This window comes from Oculina patagonica, chromosome 4 (assembly GCF_052425735.1).
Source record: "Oculina patagonica isolate OP01 chromosome 4, crgOcupat, whole genome shotgun sequence".
Classification (NCBI taxonomy): Eukaryota; Metazoa; Cnidaria; class Anthozoa; order Scleractinia; family Oculinidae; genus Oculina; species Oculina patagonica.
In genome coordinates this window covers 21,583,541-21,589,540 of record NC_135761.1, presented here as the reverse complement: position 1 = coordinate 21,589,540, position 6,000 = coordinate 21,583,541, and positions in this window count along the sequence as shown.

Below are 6,000 nucleotides of genomic sequence, written 5' to 3'. Positions count from 1 at the left end.
GCACAGAGAGAATACCTGCAGAATGATCGTGTGAACACTGCTTTAACTTATGAGTTATGAGTTATCTGTTTCTCAACTGTTACTCGGAAGACTATTTGAGTATGATGTATCCCAAGCAGACTCGAGGCTAGAAATATGCTACTAAGTGCTTCTGGGGTCTGAACCGTTTTTATATTAAACCGTTAAAGGGGGTGTTTCTTTGAATCCTCTGGTTCTGATGTCACAAACGGAATACAACAAAAGCGCTAAGAGGCCGACCATTTAACTCTTGAGGGTGGGGTGGATGATTTCTGGTCAGCAAGTTTTTTTTTCTAGCAACCTGGCCGTGCAGGATATTTTTTTCCCTTCTAAATGCTCTGCAGGATATTTTTCCCCTTCTCATTTCTCTGCAGGATTTTTTTTTCTCAAAAAAATGTAATGTGTTTACATTTACATTGTGGTTAAAATTTATCAAGCTTTATGACTAAAGAATGTATCAGTGTACAAAACCATTCTTCAAATAGCTGACATTTCCTTAACTGTCTATTGTGGATGTCGTATAGGCTGACTGCATTTGTAACCAATTAGCTTTGAATCAATAAGGCTGAGTTAATGGTGTTTGGTACATGGTACAAAACAAAGTAGGGGGTCCGGGGGCATGCTCCTCCGGGAAAATTTAAATTTTTAGAACCTCAAGAATGTTATTTTGGGCATTTTAGCAAGATTTTTTACTATTACAGAAGCCCTCATTACAACACTTTTAAAAAAAGTATAATTATTTTAATGACCCCCCCTTACAGACCATATTTCTTTGTTGACCCCCCCCCCCCTTTGGAGCTATATTTTTTTTTCATGGTTCCCTCAAATCCCACCAATCCCCCCTAACTAAAAAAAATGAACTGTCCTAATAATATTCTCACATTATAAAGTGATGCTCCACAGGTTAATTTGAAAATGTTTATTAGTTTCTTCTTTAAAGGCTTCTATCTAGGCTAGACAATGTGCAATTTAGGCTAACCCTAATGGCTTGCATGACTCCTATGACCCGCGAGCCTTGTGAATGTTGCATGCAAGCCAGGATCCATCATTCCATTAAAAGGGCTAGGCTTAGACTAACCAGAGTGTTATTAAAACTAACCGAAGTGGCTCGCTGGCTCGTAGGTTATCCAGACCCTATTAGCTAACAATACAATGCACATTCGTAAGCATCACCAAATCCAGAGTTTAAAGGGAGCGAATGGTTGCAGTTTTGCTGGGACTTTGTAAAGCCCCCCTGGAATGACGACATATATAGCTCTGCAACGCTTTTTTTTTCTTGCTTGCGCAGTGCAAGAATTTTTTTTCTGTTTCATTTGTGCTGCATGCAATTTTTTTTCCGGCGAGCGCTTGCAGGAAATTTGTTTTCGAAATCATCCACACCCCCCCCCCCCCCCTCAAGAGTTAAATGGTCGGCCCCTAAACGTGCGTAAGCCCTGTCAAGAGTGAATGGTTTTGCCTCTAATAATATACAAGCAGCAATTTCTCCATTCTGATTGGCTAAGAACACGTCAATTTATCCCAAACCAGTGCAAAAAGTGTAATTGGCAGTGCAAAACGTGTAATTGGCAGTGCAAAAAGTGTAATTGGCAGTGCAAAACGGTGTAATTGATAAAGGCCTCATGAAAAATACATCTTGAACAAACAAAATGGCGGACGAAAGTGAGAACAAATTTAAACTTAATAACGCAATTTTAATTAAAAGACTTGAAAACGACGCAAAGTACAGAAGAACAACAAACATTACTTACTGTAAAAGACGTAGAATTATCAAAAAGGCAAAAAGGACATGACATAAACTATAAAACTCGAAATAAGCTCACGGCCGACGGCCGATAGTAAATTAAAATTCTCGCCGAAACATTCCTTCACTTCTCTGAAGCGAAACGCGAAGAAGTACTGACCAGACTTCAAAGGAACCGGTTACCTAGTTTTGAACACAGAAGGAGCAAGCATTTCATTTCATGATCAGTGTTTAATAATAGCCGAAGCTTGTTTATTTAAAAGCTCGCTCAACAACAAAAGGCACAAAAGATAGTTTTACAACTGTAAGAGGCAAATCTAACCTGTAAAACGTCCAGTGAAATCAGGTAGCAATGCGGAGTTGTAGCAGAGTGCTCATCTGTACTAAGAAAATCCGTTCGGTAGATTTTTATAGTTCAGTATTTCAGTTCGGTATTCTAGTTTGACTAATTTGTCAGCTAGAGCAACATGTGTTGAACTGAGGTTGATTTCTGTTCGGGCGAACACAAACACAGCACGGATAAAACGTACCAAAAAAATACCTCTCAGCCAAGAACAACAGCAGAACCTTAGGAATTTTTTCCTTGCTTTGTCATTCACATTCTTCAAATTCAAAGGCGAAAAGAGTCAAAAGACTGTTCTGAAAACTTTTCATGCAGCACTTCCAGAGAGTGAATGAATATTTACGCATGAATTCACACGTCAAAATTTTTAGCCAGGCGCTACTCTGAAGTTGTCACGAAAATTATCAAAACGTGACCGAAATTGTCGCTTGTATATTATTAACAAGTAATCACATGATTTTTCTCGTGCAATTTGGAATAAATAAGCACTTGTAAATTTTTCAAAGGCTACAAATTGCACTTGCCCTGCGGGCTCGTGCAATTTTGTTAGCCTTTGAAAAATTTACTCGTGCTTATTAATCGGGCGTGGCCGATTTATAGTTTACCCTTTGGTCGTCCTAGAGCGTAGTCTCCTGGCGCGGCCAAAAAGACGGGGATAGCTTGGGGTTGCTACAAAACCGCTACGGGTGACGCATACCGCAATGGTTTTCATTTTAGTTTTGACAGGAAATCGTTGCAGGCACACTTGGTCGACTTTTGGGTTAATGTGTAATCAGGTTGTGTTTTTTTTGCTTCGGCGGAAGGACAGAGAAAAAAGCTTACGGGGCAAAGTACAGTATGGGGCCCAATTCTCGGCCACTTTTGACGTAAACTTGTATTTCTTACCTCAGAAGAACCGCAGGAACTTGAAATTTCTCCCAGAGCTAGCTACATTATTCAGCTTTTTGGTGTAAAGCTATCGATCGGTCAAAAATTAATTTGCCCGAGCAATAATAAAAATAAAAGCTCCATTTGTGGGCCAGTTCTCGGCCACCTTGGCCCAGTTCTCGGCCACTTTTGACGTAAACTTGTATTTCTTACCTCAGAAGAACCGCAGGAACTTGAAATTTCTTCCAGAGCTAGCTACATTATTCAGCTTTTTGGTGTAAAGCTATCGACCGGTCAAAAATTAATTTGCCCGAGCAATAATAAAAATAAAAGCTCCATTTGTGGGCCCAGTTCTCGGCCACCTTGGCCCAGTTCTCGGCCACTAAAAAGCTTGTGCGTAATTATCTGTAAAAAAATGCTCAATTAATTTTCACAGTCATAAAATCACTCTGTAAACCTATTTATACTATATCGATCCCAAATTATTTTTATGATGCTTTGTTTTACTTTAGAAAAGAAGGATTTTAACGCGCCTAGTTGCCTATGTGCAGGTTCTGGCAAAACCGCATTGTGTGACCCGTGCATTTAGATGGTTTATTTTGCAGTGAAAAGGTCTTGAAAGATTTAGGTGTTGTAGAAATAATAGACAAGACAAGAGTCAGCTCAAAACTTAGAGATAAGATTGAACTTTATTTTTAAAACATTTATTTCTTTCATTCTGGCAGCAGCAGATGAAATTATATTAAAAACCAAGCGCTAAGCTGTGATAGCGAGCAGGGTGGCCGAGAACTGGCAAATACGCAAACGTCGCAAGAAAAAATTTCGAAGTAAATTAAGACCAAAAAATACAACGGTTCAACGAAAAGTTAACTAAAGCAGAAAGCTGAATTATTCTACGTTTCACATGCCAAAAATTAGCTCGTATGGTGGGGGCTTTTGGATAAAATACGAATTTAACTACATCCATGAATTTGGAGCCGTAAACAAACAAATTTTTCGGGAATGCAAATTCACCTACCTCCGCGTAAACTCGACGTGTGAGCTTTCTATATCGAATTGAACGATCAAACTCAAGATACTTAAAGCACATGAATCAGTCTATCGTTTGAAGGAAATACCTTTTTCTTTTGATTCAACTGGAGTGTGAAAAAACGCGTTAAACACAAAGTGGCCGAGAACTGGACCCGGCCGAGAACTGGGCCCCATACTGTACTGATATTCACCATTGTGAAATTGCACTTACTTTGACAAGTTAAAGTTATTTTTGTAAATGAAAAAGGTAACGTCATTGATGTCACGCAGTGTTTTTTTTTAGCAAACTAGATGGTTTGCTGGTTTCTGACTATGAATGGGGGTGTGATCTTGCGGTATATTTTTTGAGCCTGACTCCGCCGTAAAACTTTTTTTTTATTTAGCAAGAACTGTGTCGATTTTCATTTCTGAACAATTGGTCGTCAAGTCGTTTGTCACAAAGAGTAGAATGTTTGTACAGCATGTTTTGGAATTATTTTAGATTTGGTTAGTAAGACGCTTCTGAAGACCTGAGCAAAACATTGGGAATGTACAGTATTAATAGGAACTTGAATGGAATTTTTCACAAGTTGGATAAAGGTATCAACTGAAAAAAATAGAATTCAAAATGAGAACTTGGATTTTGTTGTAATTAAATTTTATCGCGGATTGGATGCATAATATCACGGCTTTGAAAGTCTTCAAATAATTAGAAAGGTTCCTTTCTTCCTTTTGATCTTATTGTTATTTTCATGTATTGATTATTCGAAAGTGGTTTTCGTTGATACGAAAAAAAAACGGGTTTTCACTGAATTGCTTGAAGTATTTTTAGACGTGATAATATTGGCTTAATCAAATTACATTGTGCACGAAATATTTGTTATTCTTTTGTCTTGAAACTTTGAGGAAATTGAAATTTTTGTTTGACAGTAGTGTATGAAAGGCATTTTATAGAACTGAATAAAAAATAAGAAACATTGATAAAGGTTATTTCAAAGATTTATTTTGCCTGATTTTGAAGAGTTTCAGGAGTTTTAAAGAGTGCTGGTAAACGGCTGTATGTTGTTTGTGATTACGGATCTTATTTAGTTTCGAACGCTCTAATTTTTTGAAAGGTTAAAACAGGTTAAAACCGGGCGGTTTCATGAGTTTTTTGGGTAGAAAGGTACGGTGGTGGTAAAAAAAAAATGTTTAGAAAGGAATGACTGTAGTAGCACGTAAGTCGGAGGTTTGCGTGAGTCACGGGGTATAGTATGCGTGAGCTGGATTTCCGGCTTCATAACGGCATGTTTTGTTTACTGAAAGATACACTCGACGTTTAGTTAGCTTAGTCGGCTTGGGAAACTATTTTAAAAATGAATGTTGTAATAGTTAATTAATAGTAATCTAGAATTAACCCACTCTCGATTGGAGTCTGTTTTGGATTCGCGCTACCTTTTCGCCGCGAAGGAATTTTGTAAAATTTCGCTAGTGGAAAGAGGTACTGTAAGAACAGTATCAATAACTCAAAAGGAGGAACTTCTTTGTAGCTCTGAATTAAGACGTATGATAAAATTTTAGAATAAGAAACTTTCGATATATGGTTTTCATATTGTTTTCGTCAATTTCCTTTTGTGGCAGATTTTTTGAGAATCAGCTTTTCTTTCGTGTGATGACAGACACAGGACAGAACGAGAGGTGGATGAGAAAGATGCCGAAGATGAATAGGCACCGAAAAACGACAAGAACCGTCAAGGACTTATCTTTAGAGGGCGGGGAGTTTTGGCATACTGTATTTCGAGGACTGGACTGGACTAGTAAAACGCGGACTAGTAAAACGCGGACTTGTAAAACGCGGACTAGTATAACGCGGACTAGTAAAACGCGGACTTGTAAAACGCGGACTAGTAAAACGCGGACTCAGGTAAAACGCGGACTTGTAAAACGCGGACTCAGGTAAAACGCGGACTTGTAAAACGCGGACTTGTAAAACGAGGACTAGTAAAACGCGGACTTGTAAAACGCGGACTTGTAAAACGAG